The sequence below is a fragment of the Cryptomeria japonica genome, unplaced genomic scaffold, assembly GCF_030272615.1.
Source record: "Cryptomeria japonica unplaced genomic scaffold, Sugi_1.0 HiC_scaffold_177, whole genome shotgun sequence".
Taxonomy (NCBI): Eukaryota; Viridiplantae; Streptophyta; class Pinopsida; order Cupressales; family Cupressaceae; genus Cryptomeria; species Cryptomeria japonica.
Genome location: NW_026728999.1, coordinates 62,501 through 85,000, shown reverse-complemented (window position 1 = coordinate 85,000; position 22,500 = coordinate 62,501). Strand labels below are relative to the sequence as shown.

Here is a 22,500-nt window from a genome sequence, read left to right as displayed (position 1 = left end):
AGGTTACCAGCCGAAGGATGCAGTAGCAATAACAGGTATAGTTCCGCGGCGGCCGAGAAGACTCACCGCATAGGAATCGGGATGCGAGGCGAGGGATGCGGCGGGAAGGCCCCGACGGCTAAACGGAAGAGGCTGCAGGGCCGCCTCGGAATGGTCCAAGCATCGGATGCGATTGGGACGACTACCAGTGCCAACCCCTTATCCCGCGATGCGTCCGATACACAGATAGTTCCAAGGCGGCCGAGGAGCCTCACCGCATATCAATCGGGGTGCGAGGCGAGGGATGGGGCGGGAAGGCCCCAACGGCTAGACGGAAGAGGCTTCAGGGCCACCTCGGAATGGTCCAAGCATCGGACGCGCTTGGGGCGACTGCCAGTGCCAACCCCTTATCCCGCGATGCGTCCGATACACAGATGGTTCCAAGGCGGCCGAGGAGCCTCACCGCATAGCAATCGGGGGTGCGAGGCGAGGGATGGGGCGGGAAGGCCCCAACGGCTAGACGGAAGAGGCTTCAGGGCCGCCTAGGAATGGTCCAAGCATCGGACACGCTTGGGGCGACTACCAGTGACAGCCCCCTATCCCGCGATGCGTCCGATACGAAGATGGTTCCAAGGCGGCCGAGGAGCCTCACCGCATAGCAATCGGGGTGCGAGGTGGGGGATGCGGCGAGATGGCCCCAACGGCTAGACGGAAGAGGCCACAGGGCCGCGTCGGAATAGTCCAAGCATCGGACGCGCTTGGGGCGACTACCAGTGACAACCCCTTATCCCGCGATGCGTCCGATACGAAGATAGTTCCAAGGCGGCCGAGGAGCCTCACCGCATAGCAATCGGGGTGCGAGGTGGGGGATGCGGCGAGATGGCCCCAACGGCTAGACGGAAGAGGCTGCAGGGCCGCCTCGGAATAGTCCAAGCATCGGACGCGCTTGGGGCCACTACCAGTGACAACCCCTTATCCCGCAATGCGTCCGATACGAAGATAGTTCCAAGGCGGCCGAAGAGCCTCACCGCATAGCAATCGGGGTGCGAGGTGGGGGATGCGGCGAGATGGCCCCAACGGCTAGACGGAAGAGGCCACAGGGCCGCCTCGGAATAGTCCAAGCATCGGACGCGCTTGGGGCGACTACCAGTGACAACCCCTTATCCCGCGATGCGTCCGATACGAAGATAGTTCCCAGGCGGCCGAGGAGCCTCACCGCATAGCAATCGGGGTGCGAGGCGAGGGATGCGGCGAGATGGCCCCAAAGGCTAGACGGAAGAGGCTGCAGGGCTGCCTCGGAATAGTCCAAGCATCGGACGCGCTTGGGGCGACTACCACTGCCAACCCCTTATCCCGCGATGCGTTCGATACACAGATAGTTCCGAGGCGGCCGAGGAGGTGGGGGATGCAGCGAGATGGCCCCAACGGCTAGACGGAAGAGGCTGCAGGGCCGCCTCGGAATAGTCCAAGCATCGGACGCGCTTGGGGCGACTACCAGTGACAACCCCTTATCCCGCGATGCGTCCGATACACAGATAGTTCCGAGGCGGCCAAGGAGCCTCACCGCATAGCAATCGTGGTGCGAGGTGGGGGATGCGGCGAGATGGCCCCAACGGCTAGACGGAAGAGGCTGCAGGGCCGCCTCGGAATGGTCCAAGCATCGGATGCGCTTGGGGCGACTACCACTGCCAACCCCTTATCCCGCGATGCGTCCGATACACAGATAGTTCCAAGGCGGCCGAGGAGCCTCACAGCATAGCAATCAGGGTGCGAGGCGAGGGATGCGGCGAGAAAGCCCCAACGGCTAGAGGGAAGAGGCTTCAGGTCCGCCTCGGAATGGTCCAAGCATCGGACGCGCTTGGGGTGACTACCAGTGACAACCCCTTATCCCGCGACGCGTCCGATACACAGATAGTTCCAAGGCGGCCGAGGAGCCTCACCGCATAGCAATCGGGGTGCGAGGCGAGGGATGCGGCGAGAAGGACCCAACGGCTACACGGAAGAGGCTTCGGGGCCGCCTCGGAATGGTCCAAGCATCGGACGCGCTTGGGGCGACTACCAGTGACAACCCCTTATCCCGCGACGCGTCCGATACACAGATAGTTCCAAGGCGGCCGAGGAGCCTCACCGCATAGCAATCGGGGTGCGAGGCGAGGGATGCGGCGAGAAGGACCCAACGGCTACACGGAAGAGGCTTCGGGGCCGCCTCGGAATGGTCCAAGCATCGGACGCGCTTGGGGCGACTACCAGTGACAACCCCTTATCCCGCGACGCGTCCGATACACAGATAGTTCCAAGGCGGCCGAGGAGCCTCACCGCATAGCAATCGGGGTGCGAGGCGAGGGATGCGGCGAGAAGGACCCAACGGCTAGACGGAAGAGGCTTCGGGTCCGCCTCGGAATGGTCCAAGCATCGGACGCGCTTGGGGCGACTACCAGTGACAACCCCTTATCCCGCGACGCGTCCGATACACAGATAGTTCCAAGGCGGCCGAGGAGCCTCACCGCATAGCAATCGGGGTGCGAGGCGAGGGATGCGGCGAGAAGGACCCAACGGCTAGACGGAAGAGGCTTCGGGTCCGCCTCGGAATGGTCCAAGCATCGGACGCGCTTGGGGCGACTACCAGTGACAACCCCTTATCCCGCGACACGTCCGATACACAGATAGTTCCAAGGCGGCCGAGGAGCCTCACCGCATAGCAATCGGGGTGCGAGGCGAGGGATGCGGCGAGAAGGACCCAACGGCTAGACGGAAGAGGCTTCGGGTCCGCCTCGGAATGGTCCAAGCATCGGACGCGCTTGGGGCGACTACCAGTGACAACCCCTTATCCCGCGACGCGTCCGATACACAGATAGTTCCGAGGCGGCCGAGGTGCCTCACCGCATAGCAATCGGGGTGCGAGGCGAAGGATGCGGCGAGAAGGACCCAACGGCTAGACGGAAGAGGCTTCGGGTCCGCCTCGGAATGGTCTAAGCATCGGACGCGCTTGGGGCGACTACCAGTGACAACCCCTTATCCCGCGACGCGTCCGATACACAGATAGTTCCAAGGCGGCCGAGGAGCCTCACCGCATAGCAATCGGGGTGCGAGGCGAGGGATGCGGCGAGAAGGACCCAACGGCTAGACGGAAGAGGCTTCAGGGCCGCCTCGGAATGGTCCAAGCATCGAACGCGCTTGGGGCGACTACCAGTGACAACCCCTTATCCCGCGACGCGTCCGATACACAGATAGTTCCGAGGCGGCCGAGGAGCCTCACCGCATAGCAATCGGGGTGCGAGGCGAGGGATGCGGCGAGAAGGACCCAACGGCTAGACGGAAGAGGCTTCAGGGCCGCCTCGGAATGGTCCAAGCATCGGACGCGCTTGGGGCGACTACCAGTGACAACCCCTTATCCCGCGACGCGTCCGATACACAGATAGTTCCGAGGCGGCCGAGGAGCCTCACCGCATAGCAATCGGGGTGCGAGGCGAGGGATGCGGCGAGAAGGACCCAACGGCTAGACGGAAGAGGCTTCAGGGCCGCCTCGGAATGGTCCAAGCATCGGACGCGCTTGGGGCGACTACCAATGACAACCCCTTATCCCGCGACGCGTCCGATACACAGATAGTTCCGAGGCGGCCGAGGAGCCTCACCGCATAGCAATCGGGGTGCGAGGCGAGGGATGCGGCGAGAAGGACCCAACGGCTAGACGGAAGAGGCTTCAGGGCCGCCTCGGAATGGTCCAAGCATCGGACGCGCTTGGGGCGACTACCAGTGACAACCCCTTATCCCGCGACGCGTCCGATACACAGATAGTTCCGAGGCGGCCGAGGAGCCTCACCGCATAGCAATCGGGGTGCGAGGCGAGGGATGCGGCGAGAAGGACCCAACGGCTAGACGGAAGAGGCTTCAGGGCCGCCTCGGAATGGTCCAAGCATCGGACGCGCTTGGGGCGACTACCGTTGCCAACCCCTTATCCCGCGATGCGTCTGATACACAGATAGTTCCGAGGCGGCCGAGGAGCCTCACCGCATAGCAATCGGGTTGCGAGGCAGATTATTGGGAAGGGAACCCCCTGGGATGCGGCTCAAGCAGTGCCCAAAGGGACTGGAATGCGGAATCACATCGAGAGACCCAAATGCTATACGAGGGCTCAAATCGAATTATCGATTTGGCCACGACATGGACGCATCGGAACGACTACCTTTGCCGAACCACTCGCAATTGCATCCATACCGAAACCAATAGACATTTCCGTTAGAGCCCTCGCATAGCATTCGGGAATCTCGCATGCCCCTCTAAATCGACCAATGCTGGCGCTCAATGAAAATCCGAGCGCTACCACCGTTCGAGCGCCAGCATTGGTCGAGTTAGAGGGGCACGGGGGAGAATGCTCCAGTCAACACCTCCCCTATATAAGTTATTTGTCCGATTCTCGCACAACCGTAGTCTGCCTCGTCGAATCAAACAACGGTCCCAGATTCCGACTTCCGTTCCGTAGAGACCCAAAAGCTAGATGGAGGCTCGCAAGAAAGAGAGTCGGCGCATAGCAATCGGGTTTCTCGAACGTTTAGGGACCGAGCTCACTTGCGGATAGGGCAAAATCCGCCAAGCAACCCAAAAGCTAGACGGGGGCTCGAATCGAATCGCCTAGGCGGCCACAACAACGACGTGTTGGATCGACTACCAGTGCCAAACCATTCAGCAAGACTAGTCTGTGTCGAGGCCGGATAGAGATTCTCAGAGAGCGCCCGCATAGCATTTAGGAGACCTGCCGCGTCCCTCACACTCGACAAATGGTGGTGCACGTTTATAAATCCGAGCGATCCCAACCCTTTCAAGCACCAACATCGGTCGAGATAGAGGGGCACGGAGGGGGCTGCGTGAGACAACACAGTCCCCTATATAAGTTATTTGTCCGATTCTCACACATCCGAAGAATGGTCATCAAATCGGACAACAGCCCAAACTTCCGACTTCCGTCCCAGAAAGCCCAAGAGCTATCTAAAACGTTCATGGCCGGAACTCGATCGCGGCTATACCAGTCCGCCAAGCAACCCAAAAGCTAGACTGGAGCTCTAGTCGAATCACCTCTGTGGCCATTGCAAGGACGTGTTGGAGCGACTACCATTGCCGAACCATTCCGCAGGTCGAGTCCATACCAAGGCCGCATAGAGATTCACGATGAGCTCCTGCATAGCAATCAGGAGACTTGCCGTGTCCATCACAATCGATAAATCCTGGTGCAAGATTTTTGCATCCGAGCGCTCCAACCAGTCGAGCACCAGCATCAATCGACATAAACGGGCACGGGGGGAGGATGCTCGAGAACACTACCTCCCCTATATAAGTTATTTGTCCGATTCTCAAGCAGCCGAAGTCTGGTCATCGAATCGGGTCAAAGACCACAACTTCCGACTTTACCCACAATGCAAGTCATCGAATCGAACATCGGCCCCCGAGTCGGACTCCATGCGTATGTCAGGTCATCGGACCCAAATTCCGCCTTCCTGCGCATGGCGGGCCATCAATATCAACTCGGTCATCGGACCCAAACTCCGCCTTTTTGCGTATGGCACGCCTTCAAATCGGTCATCGGACCCAAATTCCGCCTTCCTGTGCATGGCGGGCCATCAACATCAACTCGGTCATCGGACCCAAATTCCGCCTTTCTGCGCATGGCACGCCATCAACTCGGTCATCGGACCCAAATTCCGCCTTCCTGCGCATGGCAGGTCATCGGACACAAATTCAGACCTCGCCAATATGCCTACGTATCGAATCGGTCATCGGACCCAACTTCCGACTTCATCCATACTGTAGGGTCTTTGAGGTTGGCGCGGTGCGCTCAACCCAGGGAGTCGACCCATCGAAGCATACACCTCCCCTATATAAGCTATTTGTCCGATTCCCACACCTGTGTAGTTTGCACCTCTGACCAGGACATCGACCCCAACTTCCGAACTCGACTGCAACGACGGCACCAGCGCCTTGGTGCGCACCTTGCGACGCACAGTCCCAACATTCGCCTTCCTGCACATGGCAGGTCATCGGACCCAAATTCCGACCTCGCGAGTATGCCTACATATCGAATCGGTCATCGGACCCAACTTCCGACTTCATCCATACCGTAGGGTCTTTGAGGTTGGCGCGGTGCGCTCAACCCGGGGAGTCGACCCAACGAAGCATACACCTCCCCTATATAAGCTATTTGTCCGATTCCCACACCTGTGTAGTTTGCACCTCCGATCAAGACATCGACCCCAACTTCCGAACTCGCCTCCAACGACCGAACCAGCGCCTTGGTGCGCACCTTGCAACGCACAGTGCCAACATTCGCCTTCCTGCACGTGGCAGGTCATCGGACCCAAATTCCGACCTCGCGAGTATGCCTACATATCGAATCGGTCATCGGACCCAACTTCCGACTTCATCCATACCGTAGGGTCTTTGAGGTTGGCGCGGTGCGCTCAACCCGGGGAGTCGACCCAACGAAGCATACACCTCCCCTATATAAGCTATTTGTCCGATTCCCACACCTGTGTAGCTTGCACCTCCGATCAGGACATCGACCCCAACTTCCGAACTCGACTAAAAAGACCGCACCAGCGCCTTGGTGTGCACCTTGCAACGCACAGTGTCAACATTCGCCTTCCTGCACATGGCAGGTCATCGGACCCAAATTCCGACCTCATGAGCATACCTACTAATCGAATTGGTCATCGGACCCAACTTCCGACTTCATCCATACCGTAGGGTCTTTGAGGTTGGCGCGGTGCGCTCAACCTGGGGAGTCGACCCATCGAAGCATACACCTCCCCTATATAAGCTATTTGTCCGATTCCGACACCTGTGTAGTTTGCACCTCCGCTCAGGACATCGACCCCAACTTCCGAACTCGCCTGCAACGACCGAACCAGCGCCTTGGTGCGCACCAAAAGTGCGCACTTTTGGAGGGCACTTTTGTGCGCTCCAAAGGTGCGCACTTTTGGAGGGCACTTTTCTGCGCTCCAAAGGTGCGCACTTTTGGAGGGCACTTTTTGGAGGGCACTTTTCTGCGCTCCAAAGGTGCGCACTTTTGGAGGGCACTTTTTGGAGGGCACTTTTCTGCGCTCCAAAGGTGCGCACTTTTGGAGGGCACTTTTTGGAGGGCACTTTTCTGCGCTCCAAAGGTGCGCACTTTTGGAGGGCACTTTTTGGAGGGCACTTTTCTGCGCTCCAAAGGTGCGCACTTTTGGAGGGCACTTTTTGGAGGGCACTTTTCTGCGCTCCAAAGGTGCGCACTTTTGGAGGGCACTTTTCTGCGCTCCAAAGGTGCGCACTTTTGGAGGGCACTTTTTGGAGGGCACTTTTCTGCGCTCCAAAGGTGCGCACTTTTGGAGGGCACTTTTTGGAGGGCACTTTTCTGCGCTCCAAAGGTGCGCACTTTTGGAGGGCACTTTTTGGAGGGCACTTTTCTGCGCTCCAAAGGTGCGCACTTTTGGAGGGCACTTTTGTGCACTCCAAAGGTGCGCACTTTTGGAGGGCACTTTTCCTGTGCTCCAAAGGTGCACACCTAGGTGAGCACCTTCGACCACACCTTGTAGCACACCAAACTCTGACTTTCGACTTCATCCGCAATGCAGGGTCTTTGAGGTTGGCGCAATGCGCACAACCAGGGGAGTCGACCCATCAAACCCAACACCTCCCCTATATAAGCTATTTGTCTGATTCTCATACATGCGTAGCCTGCAGGAGCAATTAGGACATCGACCCCAACTTTCGGCTTCTAAACGAAAACAAGGTCTTTGAGGTTGGTGTAATGCGAACAACTAGGGGAGTCAACCCATCAAACCCAACACCTCCCCTATATAAGCTATTTGTCTGATTCTCATACATGTGTAGTCTACAGGAGCAATTAGGACATCGACCCCAACTTTTGACTTCTTAACGAAAACAAGGTCTTTGAGGTTGACGTAATGCGCACAACCAGGGGAGTCGACCCATCAAACCCAACACCTCCCCTATATAAGCTATTTGTCCGATTCTCATACATGTGTAGCCTGCAGGAGCCATTAGGACATTGACCCCAACTTTTGACTTCTTAACGAAAACAAGGTCTTTGAGGTTGGCGTAATGCGCACAACCAAGGGAGTTGACCCATCAAACCCAACACCTCCCCTATATAAGCTATTTGTCTGATTCTCATACATGTGTAGCCTGCAACAACGATTAGGACATCCACCCCAACTTCTGAATTCGTCTGCGTTGACCGCACCAAAGGTGCACGCCTTGGTGCTCACCAAAATCCGACTTCCGACTTCTTCTGCTATGCGGGGTCTTTGAGGTTGGCGCAGTGCGCACAACCAGGGGAGTCAACCCACCGAATGCAACACCTCCCCTATATAAGCTATTTGTCTGATTCTCATACATGCGTAGACTGCAGCAATGATTAGGACATCCACCCCAACTTTTGACTTCTTAAACAAGACAGGGTCTTTGAAGTTGGTGCAGTGCACACAACCAGGGGAGTCGACCCATCAAACGCAACACCTCCCCTATATAAAGCTATTTGTCCGATTCTCATACGTGTAGTCTGCAGCAGCGATTAGGACATCGACCCCAACTTCCGAATTCGTTTGCATTGACCGCACCAAAGGTGCACGCCTTGGTGTGCACCCTGGAGTGCACTTTGGTGCTCACCTCGGTGCACACTTTGGTGTGCACCTCGGTGTGCACCAAAGGTGCGCACCTTGGAGCGCACCAAAGGTGTACACTTTGGAGCGCACCACATAGGGTCTTTGAGAGGTTGGCGCAGTGCGCACACCAAGGTGGGTGTTGAGGTGCGTGCCGAGGTGGGTGGGTGCTAGGGTGCGCTCCATGGTGGGTGCCAGGGTGGGTGCGTGCTAGGGTGGATTCCAAAGAGGGTCATAGGGTGGGTGCCAAGGTGGGTTGGTGATATAGTGGGTTCAAAGGTGGGTACTAGGGTGGGTTCCAAGGTGGGTCACAAGTTGGGTGCCAGGATGCGTGGGTGTTAGGTTGGGTGCCAAGGTGGGCTCCTGCGTGGGTGGGTGCTAGGGTGGGTTTCAAGGTGGACGCGAGGGCGGGTGCCAAGGTGGGTAACAAGTTGGGTGTTAGGATGGGTGAGTGCTAGAGTGGGTGCCAAGGTGGGTGGGTGCTAAGGTGGATGCCAAGGTGGTTCACAGGGTGGGTGGGTTCTAGGGTGAGTTCCAAGGTGGGTCACAGGTTCAGTGCTAGGGTGGGTGTCAAGGCGGGTGTCGAGGTGCCTGGGTGCTAGGGTGTGGATGCCAATGTGGGTCATAGGGTGGGTACTAGGGTGGGCTGCAATGTGGGTGCCAAGGTGGGTAACATGCTCGGTGGGTTCTAAATTGGGTGCCAGGGTGGGTGTGCACCCACCTTGCCCGAGGTGGGTGCCAAGGTGCCAGTGTGGGTGGGTGCTAAGGTGGATGCCAAGGTGGGTGAGAAGGTGGGTGATAGGTTGAGTGGTAGGATGGGTGGGTGCCAAGATGGGTCACAGGGTGGGTGCAAGGGTGGGTAGGTGCTAGGGTTGGTGTCAGGGTGGGTGGGTGCTAGGTTGGGTTCCAAGGTGGGTGCGAGGGTGAGTGTCAAGGTGGGTCACAGGTTAGGTGCTAGGATGGGTGAGTGCTAGGGTGCAAAGGTGCCAGGGTGGGTGCTAGGATGGGTCGATGCTAGGGTGAGTGGCAAGGTGGGTCCACAAGTGTCAAGGTGGGTGCCGAGGTGGGTGCCAAGTCGGCGACTGCTATGGTGGATGCCAAGGTGGGTCACGGGGTGGGTGCCAAGTTGCTAGGTTGGGTTCCAAGGTGGGTGCCAACGTGGGTGCTAGGGTGCGTGGGTTAAAGGGTGTGTCACAACGTGGGTGCCAGGATGGGTGCGCACCCACACTGGCCAAGACGGGTGCGGGTGCAAGGTTGGGTTCCAAGCCCGGTCACAGGCTGGGTGCTAGGATGGGTGGGTGCCAAGGTGGGCACCAGGGTGGGTGCACCCACCCTGGCCAAGGTGGGTCACGGGGTGGGTCCTAGGGTGGGTAACGGGGTGGGTACTAAGGTGCGTGCCAAGGTGGGTCATAGGGTGGGTGCCAAGGTGGGCACCAGGGTGGGTGTGCACCAACCCTAGCCAGGGTAGGTCACGGGGTGGTTGTCGGGGTGGGCGTCAAGGAGCCAAGGTGGGTGGCAAGTAGCCAAGTTGCGTGCCAAGGTGGGTGTCGGGGTGGGTGCCAAGGATCCAAGGTGGGTGCCAAGGAACCAAGGTGGGTGTCTGGGTGGGTGCCGAGGTGGGAGCCAGGGTGGGTCCCAAGGTGAGTGCAAAGGTGGGTGCCAGGGTCAAGGTGAGTGCCAATGTGGGTTCCAAGGTGCCAGGGTCAGGGTGAGTGCCAATGTGGGTTCAAAGGTGCTAAGTTGGGTGCGAGGTTGGGTGCGAGGGTGGGTGGGTGCCAAGGTGTGCTAGGTGGAAGCCCGGGTGGGTCGGCATCCCATGGGTGTCGAGTTGGGTGCCTGATGGGTGCTTCTTGTCAAGTTTTAGTCGTCGGGACTCATTTCGAGCCTTAGAGGTCGTTTCTTGTCCGGTTGCCCTGTCTTCGACCTGGGAACCCAATTTTGGTCCTCGGGTCCCATTTTTTTTTGTCTCGCATCCCACTTTTGGCCTGTGGCCTTTTCGGGGTCGATTCTCGTTTTGGGCATCAGAGCATGTTTCTTCTCCTAAAACCCAATATTTGTTTATTAAGTCTCGGAACACATTTTTGTTCTCGTGGACCCATCATGGGTCTTGGAACGCATTTGTGGTCCTTGGGTCCCATTTTGCATCCCGAAACTTGTGTTTTGGTGCTTGATCCCTATTTTGGGTGCCCACCTTGCACCAAGTGCGCACCCGGGGCAAACCGAGCGCCTTGGTGCACCGGGGCAAGATCGAGCGTGCACCCGAGGCGCCCCGAACATGCACCAAGGTGCACTCGGCCCACATGTGAGCGCAGGTCGTTGCGCCCGAGGTGGTGTGTGGGCACCGCGTTGCAGACGGGACACTGCACGCACACGACGCCCCCTCCAGGTGCACGCACGTAGGCCGGGCCGGGTGCACACCCGACGCCCTAGCAAGGTGCGCGCACCCGGGCAGGGCTCACACTTGGCGAACGGGGCGCACTTCGCGAGGGAGGGTGTGCACCTCGACGGGGGTGGGTGGCCGGGGTGGATTCGCACGTGGGTCGCGGTTTGCTAAGTACACACTGCGACAAGCTCATAACGGGTGCGATCATACCAGCATTAGTGCACCGGATCCCATCAGAACTCCGCAGTTAAGCGCGCTTGGGCCGGAGTAGTACTGGGATGGGTGACCTCCCGGGAAGTCCCGGTGTTGCACCCTTTTTTAGTTTTTCGCCGGGCGTCGCAATGCTATTTGAATAAACCTTTTGCCCGTTTGCGTTCTCGTCGGGGCCGGGCCGGGCCGGGGTGCGCTGCCCGCACTACCGCGCGCGCGGGGGGCGACACCGAGCGCGCACCCGAGGCGCCCCGAGCACACAGGCCACGGTGCAACCCGGGCGTTGTGCGCGCACCCCGGTGCGCCCGAGGTGCTGCGCGCGCACCCAGGTGAAATCGGTGTGCACCTCGGCCAGTGCGCGCTCGGTCGAGTCGCGCACGTTGGCCAAGGTGCACGGTGATGTTTCTTACTCTAAGGTTCCGCACCAGACGCCCGGGACAGGTGAGCGAAGCTGGGCGGGGCCGGGTGCGCGGCCGGGGCAGGTGCACGCAGCTGGAGAGAGCTTTGGAGCACACTTCGGAGCGCACCAATGATGCGCTCCATTCAAAAGTTTCCTGAAAAGGCAAAAAAAGTTGAGATTATAGAATTTCCCACTTGAGAGATTGTAAAAAAAAAAAATTTAAAATGAAGGAAACGCGGGTGCCAAGGTGTGCGCAGCCCAGCCAAGGTGTGCGCACCAAGGCGCCCACCCTGGCGAAGGTGCACGCAAGGTGCGCACCCGAGGCAAACCGGACAATTAACCCAACTTTCGACTTCGCGCGCACCTTGGAGCGCACTTCGGAGCGCTCCTTGGTGCGCACCAATCTTGGGCACCTCGGAGTGCACCATGGCGCCCACCAAGGTGCGCACCCGGGGCAAACCGAGCTCCGACTTCGTGCGCACCTTGGAGCGCACGAAAGGTGCGCACCATGGCGCCCACCAAGGTGCGCAGCCCAGCCAAGGCGTGCGCATCAAGGTGCGCACCCTGGCGAAGGTGCGCACCCGGGGCAAACCGAGCTCCGACTTCGTGCGCACCTTGGAGCGCACAAAAGGTGCGCAACCCAGCCAAGGTGTGCGCACCCCGGTCAAACCGAGCTCCGAATCGTGCGCACCAGAGGTGCACGCCATCGTGCGCACCTTGGAGCACACTTCGGAGCCCTCCTTGGTGCGCGCCGATGTTGCGCACCTCGGAGCGCACCCGGGGAAAACAATGCAATTAACCCGACTTTCGACTTCGTGGGCACCTCGGAGCGCTCTCGGGTTCGCACCTCGGAGCACACCGAGGTGCGCACCTTTGATGCGCTGCCTTCACCAATTTCCAGAAAAGGCAAGAAAACATTGAGAAGGTGTGCGCACCGAGGTGCCCACCCTGGCGAAGGTGCACGCGAGGTGCGCACCCGGGGCAAACCGGGCTCCGACTTCGTGCACGCCGCACCTTGGAGCACACTTCGGAGCGCTCCTTGGTGCGCACCAGGGCGCGCAACCCAGCCGAGGTGCCCACCCCGGCGAAGGTGCACGCGAGGTGCGCACCCGGGGCAAACCGGGCTCCGACTTCGTGCACGCCATGGTGCCCACCGCGGCGAAGGTGCACGCGAGGTGCGCACCCGGGGCAAACCGGGCTCCGACTTCGTGCACGCCGCACCTTGGAGCACACTTCGGAGCGCTCCTTGGTGCGCACCATGGTGCCCACCAGGGCGCGCAACCCCGCCGAAGGTGCACGCGAGGTGCGCACCCGGGGCAAACCGGGCTCCGACTTCGTGCACGCCGCACCTTGGAGCACACTTCGGAGCGCTCCTTGGTGCGCACCATGGTGCCCACCAGGGCGCGCAACCCCGCCGAAGGTGCACGCGAGGTGCGCACCCGGGGCAAACCGGGCTCCGACTTCGTGCACGCCATGGTGCGCACCGCGGCGAAGGTGCGCACCCGGGGCAAACCGGGCTCCGACTTCGTGCACGCCGCACCTTGGAGCACACTTCGGAGCGCTCCTTGGTGCGCACCAGGGCGCGCAACCCAGCCGAGGTGCCCACCCCGGCGAAGGTGCACGCGAGGTGCGTACCCGGGGCAAACCGGGCTCCGACTTCGTGCACGCCGCACCTTGGAGCACACTTCGGAGCGCTCCTTGGTGCGCACCATGGTGCCCACCAGGCCGCGCAACCCAGCCAAGGTGTGCGCACCAAGGTGCACGCGAGGTGCGCACCCGGGGCAAACCGGGGTCCGACTTCGTGCACGCCGCACCTTGGAGCACACATCGGGGCGCTCCCGGGTTCGCACCGGCGTTGCGCACCGTGGTGGGCACCTCGGAGCACACCAAGGTGGGCAGCGAGGTGCGCACCTTTGATGCGATGCCTTCACTAATTTCCATAAAAGGCAAAAAAAAAACGAGATTTTAAAATTTCCGTTTTGAAAGATAGTGAGAAAAAGGGAATGCTGGTGCCATCTTGAGCCCGCCCTGGTGCGCAGCCCAGCCAAGGTGTGCGCACCAAGGTGCCCACCCTGGCGAAGGTGCGCGCCCGGGCAATTAACCCAACTTCCAACTTCGCGCGCGCCAGGGTGGGAGCGCACCCAACAACCGGGCCTGGGAAGAGCCAATGCGAGAAACCCCACCAAACGCTCTGACAAAAAAAGAGGGGGCGCTCCAGTAACCCCGCTTCGGAGCGCACCCTGGGCAAACCCAGCCAAGGTGCCCACCCCGGCCAAGGTGCAGGCGAGGTGCGCACCCGGGGCAAACCGGGCTCCGACAACGTGCACGCCGCACCTTGGAGCACACTTCGTAGCGCTCCCGGGTGCGCACCTCAGAGCACACCAAGGTGGGCAGCGAGGTGCGCACCTTTGATGCGCTGCCTTCACTAATTTCCAGAAAAGGCAAAAAAAAAAGGAGATTTTAAAATTTCCGTTTTGAAAGATAGTGAAAAAAACGGAACGCGCGTGCCATCTTGAGCCCGCCCTGGTGCGCAGCCCAGGTAAGGTGCCCACCCTGGCAAAGGTGCGCACCCGGGCAATTAACCCTACTTCCGACTTCGTGCGCGCCAGGGTGGCAACCGGGCCTCGGAAGAGCCAATGCGAGAAACCCCACCAAACGCTCCGACAAAAAAAGAGGCGGCGCTCCAATAACCCCGCTTCGGAGCGCAGCCGGGGCAAACCCAGCCAAGGTGCCCACCCCGACGAAGGTGCACGCGAGGTGCGCACCCGGGGCAAACCGGGCTCCGACAACGTGCACGCAGCACCTTGGAGCACACTTCGAAGCACTCCCGGGTGCCCACCGGCGTTGCGCACCGTGGTGGGCAGCGAGGTGCGCACCTTTGATGCGCTGCCTTCACTAATTTCCAGAAAAAGGCAAAAAAAAATGAGATTTTAAAATTTCCGTTTTGAAAGATAGTGAAAAAAAAGGAACGCGGGTGCCATCTTGAGCCCGCCCTGGTGCGCAGCCCAGGCAAGGCATGCGCACCAAGGTGCCCACCCGAGGTGCACACCCGGGGCAAACCGGGCTCCGACTTCGTGCAGGCCGCACCTTGGAGCACACTTCGGAGCGCTCCTTGGTGCGCACCATGGTGCCCACCAGGGCGCGCAACCCAGCCAAGGTCTGCACACTAAGGTGCCCACCCCGGCGAAGGTGCACGCGAGGTGCGCACCCGGGGCAAACCGGGCTCCGACTTCGTGCACGCCATGGTGCCCACCGCGGCGAAGGTGCACGCGAGGTGCGCACCCGGGGCAAACCGGGCTCCGACTTCGTGCACGCCGCACCTTGGAGCACACTTCGGAGCGCTCCTTGGTGCGCACCATGGTGCCCACCAGGGCGCGCAACCCAGCCAAGGTGTGCGCACCAAGGTGCACGCGAGGTGCGCACCCGGGGCAAACCGGGGTCCGACTTCGTGCACGCCGCACCTTGGAGCACACATCGGAGCGCTCCCAGGTTCGCACCAGCGTTGCGCACCTTTGATGCGCTGCCTTCACTAATTTCCAGAAAAGGCAAAAAAAAACGATATTTTAAAATTTCCGTTCTGAAAGATAGTGAAAAAAACGGAACGCGGGTGCCATCTTGAGCCCTTCCTGGTGCGCAGCCCAGGCAAGTTGTGCGCACCAAGGTGCCCACCCTGGCGGAGGTGCGCGCCCGGGGCAAACCGGGCTCCGACTTCGTGCACTGCATGGTGCCCACCAAGGCGCGCAACCCAGCCAAGGTGCCCACCGCAGCGAAGGTGCACGCGAGGTGCACACCCGGGGCAAACCGGGCTCCGACTTCGTGCACGCCGCACCTTGGAGCACACTTCAGAGCGCTCCTTGGTGCGCACCAGGGCGCGCAACCCAGCCGAGGTGCCCACCCCGGCGAAGGTGCACGCGAGGTGCGCACCCGGGGCAAACCGGGCTCCGACTTCGTGCACGCCATGGTGCCCACCGCGGCGAAGGTGCGCACCCGGGGCAAACCGGGCTCCGACTTCGTGCACGCCGCACCTTGGAGCACACTTCGGAGCGCTCCTTGGTGCGCACCATGGTGCCCACCAGGCCGCGCAACCCAGCCAAGGTGTGCGCACCAAGGTGCACGCGAGGTGCGCACCCGGGGCAAACCGGGGTCCGACTTCGTGCACGCCGCACCTTGGAGCACACATCGGGGCGCTCCCGGGTTCGCACCGGCGTTGCGCACCGTGGTGGGCACCTCGGAGCACACCAAGGTGGGCAGCGAGGTGCGCACCTTTGATGCGATGCCTTCACTAATTTCCATAAAAGGCAAAAAAAAAACGAGATTTTAAAATTTCCGTTTTGAAAGATAGTGAGAAAAAGGGAATGCTGGTGCCATCTTGAGCCCGCCCTGGTGCGCAGCCCAGCCAAGGTTTGCGCACCAAGGTGCCCACCCTGGCGAAGGTGCGCGCCCGGGCAATTAACCCAACTTCCAACTTCGCGCGCGCCAGGGTGGGAGCGCACCCAACAACCGGGCCTGGGAAGAGCCAATGCGAGAAACCCCACCAAACTCTCTGACAAAAAAAGAGGGGGCGCTCCAGTAACCCCGCTTCGGAGCGCACCCTGGGCAAACCCAGCCAAGGTGCCCACCCCGGCCAAGGTGCAGGCGAGGTGCGCACCCGGGGCAAACCGGGCTCCGACAACGTGCACGCCGCACCTTGGAGCACACTTCGTAGCGCTCCCGGGTGCGCACCTCAGAGCACACCAAGGTGGGCAGCGAGGTGCGCACCTTTGATGCGCTGCCTTCACTAATTTCCAGAAAAGGCAAAAAAAAAAGGAGATTTTAAAATTTCCGTTTTGAAAGATAGTGAAAAAAACGGAACGCGCGTGCCATCTTGAGCCCGCCCTGGTGCGCAGCCCAGGTAAGGTGCCACCCTGGCAAAGGTGCGCACCCGGGCAATTAACCCTACTTCCGACTTCGTGCGCGCCAGGGTGGCAACCGGGCCTCGGAAGAGCCAATGCGAGAAACCCCACCAAACGCTCCGACAAAAAAAGAGGCGGCGCTCCAATAACCCCGCTTCGGAGCGCAGCCGGGGCAAACCAAGCCAAGGTGCCCACCCCGACGAAGGTGCACGCGAGGTGCGCACCCGGGGCAAACCGGGCTCCGACAACGTGCACGCAGCACCTTGGAGCACACTTCGAAGCACTCCCGGGTGCCCACCGGCGTTGCGCACCGTGGTGGGCAGCGAGGTGCGCACCTTTGATGCGCTGCCTTCACTAATTTCCAGAAAAAGGCAAAAAAAAATGAGATTTTAAAATTTCCGTTTTGAAAGATAGTGAAAAAAAAGGAACGCGGGTGCCATCTTGAGCCCGCCCTGGTGCGCAGCCCAGGCAAGGCATGCGCACCAAGGTGCCCACCCGAGGTGCACACCCGGGGCAAACCGGGCTCCGACTTCGTGCAGGCCGCACCTTGGAGCACACTTCGGAGCGCTCCTTGGTGCGCACCATGGTGCCCACCAGGGCGCACCCGAGGCAAACCGGGCTCCGACTTCGTGCACGCCGCACCTTGGAGCACACATCGGAGCGCTCCCAGGTTCGCACCAGCGTTGCGCACCTTTGATGCGCTGCCTTCACTAATTTCCAGAAAAGGCAAAAAAAAACGATATTTTAAAATTTCCGTTCTGAAAGATAGTGAAAAAAACGGAACGCGGGTGCCATCTTGAGCCCTTCCTGATGCGCAGCCCAGGCAAGTTGTGCGCACCAAGGTGCCCACCCTGGCGGAGGTGCGCGCCCGGGGCAAACCGGGCTCCGACTTCGTGCACTGCATGGTGCCCACCAAGGCGCGCAACCCAGCCAAGGTGCCCACCGCAGCGAAGGTGCACGCGAGGTGCGCACCCGAGGTGCACACCCGGGGCAAACCGGGCTCCGACTTCGTGCACGCCGCACCTTGGAGCACACTTCAGAGCGCTCCTTGGTACGCACCAGGGCGCGCAACCCAGCCAAGGTGCTCACCCCGGCCGAAGGTGCACGCGAGGTGCGCACCCGGGGCAAACCGGGCTCGGACTTCGTGCACGCCGCACCTTGGAGCACACATCGGAGCGCTCCCGGGTTCGCACCAGCATTGCGCACCTTTGATGCGCTGCCTTCACTAATTTCCAGAAAAGGCAAAAAAAAGAAAAAAATGAGATTTTAAAATTTCCGTTTTGAAAGATAGTGAAAAAAACGGAACGCGGGTGCCATCTTGAGCCCGCCCTGGTGTGCAGCCCAGGCAAGTTGTGCGCACCAAGGCACCCACCCTGGCCAAGGTGGGTCACGGGGTGGGTCCTAGGGTGGGTAACGGGGTGGGTACTAAGGTGCGTGCCAAGGTGGGTCATAGGGTGGGTGCCAAGGTGGGCACCAGGGTGGGTGTGCACCAACCCTAGCCAGGGTAGGTCACGGGGTGGTTGTCGGGGTGGGCGTCAAGGAGCCAAGGTGGGTGGCAAGTAGCCAAGTTGCGTGCCAAGGTGGGTGTCGGGGTGGGTGCCAAGGATCCAAGGTGGGTGCCAAGGAACCAAGGTGGGTGTCTGGGTGGGTGCCGAGGTGGGAGCCAGGGTGGGTCCCAAGGTGAGTGCAAAGGTGGGTGCCAGGGTCAAGGTGAGTGCCAATGTGGGTTCCAAGGTGCCAGGGTCAGGGTGAGTGCCAATGTGGGTTCAAAGGTGCTAAGTTGGGTGCGAGGTTGGGTGCGAGGGTGGGTGGGTGCCAAGGTGTGCTAGGTGGAAGCCCGGGTGGGTCGGCATCCCATGGGTGTCGAGTTGGGTGCCTGATGGGTGCTTCTTGTCAAGTTTTAGTCGTCGGGACTCATTTCGAGCCTTAGAGGTCGTTTCTTGTCCGGTTGCCCTGTCTTCGACCTGGGAACCCAATTTTGGTCCTCGGGTCCCATTTTTTTTTGTCTCGCATCCCACTTTTGGCCTGTGGCCTTTTCGGGGTCGATTCTCGTTTTGGGCATCAGAGCATGTTTCTTCTCCTAAAACCCAATATTTGTTTATTAAGTCTCGGAACACATTTTTGTTCTCGTGGACCCATCATGGGTCTTGGAACGCATTTGTGGTCCTTGGGTCCCATTTTGCATCCCGAAACTTGTGTTTTGGTGCTTGATCCCTATTTTGGGTGCCCACCTTGCACCAAGTGCGCACCCGGGGCAAACCGAGCGCCTTGGTGCACCGGGGCAAGATCGAGCGTGCACCCGAGGCGCCCCGAACATGCACCAAGGTGCACTCGGCCCACATGTGAGCGCAGGTCGTTGCGCCCGAGGTGGTGTGTGGGCACCGCGTTGCAGACGGGACACTGCACGCACACGACGCCCCCTCCAGGTGCACGCACGTAGGCCGGGCCGGGTGCACACCCGACGCCCTAGCAAGGTGCGCGCACCCGGGCAGGGCTCACACTTGGCGAACGGGGCGCACTTCGCGAGGGAGGGTGTGCACCTCGACGGGGGTGGGTGGCCGGGGTGGATTCGCACGTGGGTCGCGGTTTGCTAAGTACACACTGCGACAAGCTCATAACGGGTGCGATCATACCAGCGTTAGTGCACCGGATCCCATCAGAACTCCGCAGTTAAGCGCGCTTGGGCCGGAGTAGTACTGGGATGGGTGACCTCCCGGGAAGTCCCGGTGTTGCACCCTTTTTTAGTTTTTCGCCGGGCGTCGCAATGCTATTTGAATAAACCTTTTGCCCGTTTGCGTTCTCGTCGGGGCCGGGCCGGGCCGGGGTGCGCTGCCCGCACTACCGCGCGCGCGGGGGCGACACCGAGCGCGCACCCGAGGCGCCCCGAGCACACAGGCCACGGTGCAACCCGGGCGTTGTGCGCGCACCCCGGTGCGCCCGAGGTGCTGCGCGCGCACCCAGGTGAAATCGGTGTGCACCTCGGCCAGTGCGCGCTCGGTCGAGTCGCGCACGTTGGCCAAGGTGCACGGTGATGTTTCTTACTCTAAGGTTCCGCACCAGACGCCCGGGACAGGTGAGCGAAGCTGGGCGGGGCCGGGTGCGCGGCCGGGGCAGGTGCACGCAGCTGGAGAGAGCTTTGGAGCACACTTCGGAGCGCACCAATGATGCGCTCCATTCAAAAGTTTCCTGAAAAGGCAAAAAAAGTTGAGATTATAGAATTTCCCACTTGAGAGATTGTAAAAAAAAAAAATTTAAAATGAAGGAAACGCGGGTGCCAAGGTGTGCGCAGCCCAGCCAAGGTGTGCGCACCAAGGCGCCCACCCTGGCGAAGGTGCACGCAAGGTGCGCACCCGAGGCAAACCGGACAATTAACCCAACTTTCGACTTCGCGCGCACCTTGGAGCGCACTTCGGAGCGCTCCTTGGTGCGCACCAATCTTGGGCACCTCGGAGTGCACCATGGCGCCCACCAAGGTGCGCACCCGGGGCAAACCGAGCTCCGACTTCGTGCGCACCTTGGAGCGCACGAAAGGTGCGCACCATGGCGCCCACCAAGGTGCGCAGCCCAGCCAAGGCGTGCGCATCAAGGTGCGCACCCTGGCGAAGGTGCGCACCCGGGGCAAACCGAGCTCCGACTTCGTGCGCACCTTGGAGCGCACAAAAGGTGCGCAACCCAGCCAAGGTGTGCGCACCCCGGTCAAACCGAGCTCCGAATCGTGCGCACCAGAGGTGCACGCCATCGTGCGCACCTTGGAGCACACTTCGGAGCCCTCCTTGGTGCGCGCCGATGTTGCGCACCTCGGAGCGCACCCGGGGAAAACAATGCAATTAACCCGACTTTCGACTTCGTGGGCACCTCGGAGCGCTCTCGGGTTCGCACCTCGGAGCACACCGAGGTGCGCACCTTTGATGCGCTGCCTTCACCAATTTCCAGAAAAGGCAAGAAAACATTGAGAAGGTGTGCGCACCGAGGTGCCCACCCTGGCGAAGGTGCACGCGAGGTGCGCACCCGGGGCAAACCGGGCTCCGACTTCGTGCACGCCGCACCTTGGAGCACACTTCGGAGCGCTCCTTGGTGCGCACCAGGGCGCGCAACCCAGCCGAGGTGCCCACCCCGGCGAAGGTGCACGCGAGGTGCGCACCCGGGGCAAACCGGGCTCCGACTTCGTGCACGCCATGGTGCCCACCGCGGCGAAGGTGCACGCGAGGTGCGCACCCGGGGCAAACCGGGCTCCGACTTCGTGCACGCCGCACCTTGGAGCACACTTCGGAGCGCTCCTTGGTGCGCACCATGGTGCCCACCAGGGCGCGCAACCCCGCCGAAGGTGCACGCGAGGTGCGCACCCGGGGCAAACCGGGCTCCGACTTCGTGCACGCCGCACCTTGGAGCACACTTCGGAGCGCTCCTTGGTGCGCACCATGGTGCCCACCAGGGCGCGCAACCCCGCCGAAGGTGCACGCGAGGTGCGCACCCGGGGCAAACCGGGCTCCGACTTCGTGCACGCCATGGTGCGCACCGCGGCGAAGGTGCGCACCCGGGGCAAACCGGGCTCCGACTTCGTGCACGCCGCACCTTGGAGCACACTTCGGAGCGCTCCTTGGTGCGCACCAGGGCGCGCAACCCAGCCGAGGTGCCCACCCCGGCGAAGGTGCACGCGAGGTGCGTACCCGGGGCAAACCGGGCTCCGACTTCGTGCACGCCGCACCTTGGAGCACACTTCGGAGCGCTCCTTGGTGCGCACCATGGTGCCCACCAGGCCGCGCAACCCAGCCAAGGTGTGCGCACCAAGGTGCACGCGAGGTGCGCACCCGGGGCAAACCGGGGTCCGACTTCGTGCACGCCGCACCTTGGAGCACACATCGGGGCGCTCCCGGGTTCGCACCGGCGTTGCGCACCGTGGTGGGCACCTCGGAGCACACCAAGGTGGGCAGCGAGGTGCGCACCTTTGATGCGATGCCTTCACTAATTTCCATAAAAGGCAAAAAAAAAACGAGATTTTAAAATTTCCGTTTTGAAAGATAGTGAGAAAAAGGGAATGCTGGTGCCATCTTGAGCCCGCCCTGGTGCGCAGCCCAGCCAAGGTGTGCGCACCAAGGTGCCCACCCTGGCGAAGGTGCGCGCCCGGGCAATTAACCCAACTTCCAACTTCGCGCGCGCCAGGGTGGGAGCGCACCCAACAACCGGGCCTGGGAAGAGCCAATGCGAGAAACCCCACCAAACGCTCTGACAAAAAAAGAGGGGGCGCTCCAGTAACCCCGCTTCGGAGCGCACCCTGGGCAAACCCAGCCAAGGTGCCCACCCCGGCCAAGGTGCAGGCGAGGTGCGCACCCGGGGCAAACCGGGCTCCGACAACGTGCACGCCGCACCTTGGAGCACACTTCGTAGCGCTCCCGGGTGCGCACCTCAGAGCACACCAAGGTGGGCAGCGAGGTGCGCACCTTTGATGCGCTGCCTTCACTAATTTCCAGAAAAGGCAAAAAAAAAAGGAGATTTTAAAATTTCCGTTTTGAAAGATAGTGAAAAAAACGGAACGCGCGTGCCATCTTGAGCCCGCCCTGGTGCGCAGCCCAGGTAAGGTGCCCACCCTGGCAAAGGTGCGCACCCGGGCAATTAACCCTACTTCCGACTTCGTGCGCGCCAGGGTGGCAACCGGGCCTCGGAAGAGCCAATGCGAGAAACCCCACCAAACGCTCCGACAAAAAAAGAGGCGGCGCTCCAATAACCCCGCTTCGGAGCGCAGCCGGGGCAAACCCAGCCAAGGTGCCCACCCCGACGAAGGTGCACGCGAGGTGCGCACCCGGGGCAAACCGGGCTCCGACAACGTGCACGCAGCACCTTGGAGCACACTTCGAAGCACTCCCGGGTGCCCACCGGCGTTGCGCACCGTGGTGGGCAGCGAGGTGCGCACCTTTGATGCGCTGCCTTCACTAATTTCCAGAAAAAGGCAAAAAAAAATGAGATTTTAAAATTTCCGTTTTGAAA

General features: G+C 60.9%; 2 non-coding genes across 2 annotated transcripts; both read left to right on the top strand.

The window, feature by feature from the left end:
* Positions 1–11,212: 11,212 nt before the first annotated feature.
* On the top strand, positions 11,213–11,331 carry LOC131867680 (5S ribosomal RNA). Its single transcript, XR_009366231.1, has one exon. It is a non-coding gene; the product is annotated as a 5S ribosomal RNA (ribosomal RNA).
* Positions 11,332–19,137: 7,806 nt separating this feature from the next.
* LOC131867672 (5S ribosomal RNA) lies at positions 19,138–19,256 on the top strand. The gene has a single exon (XR_009366223.1). It is a non-coding gene; the product is annotated as a 5S ribosomal RNA (ribosomal RNA).
* The last annotated feature ends 3,244 nt before the right edge of the window (positions 19,257–22,500 follow it).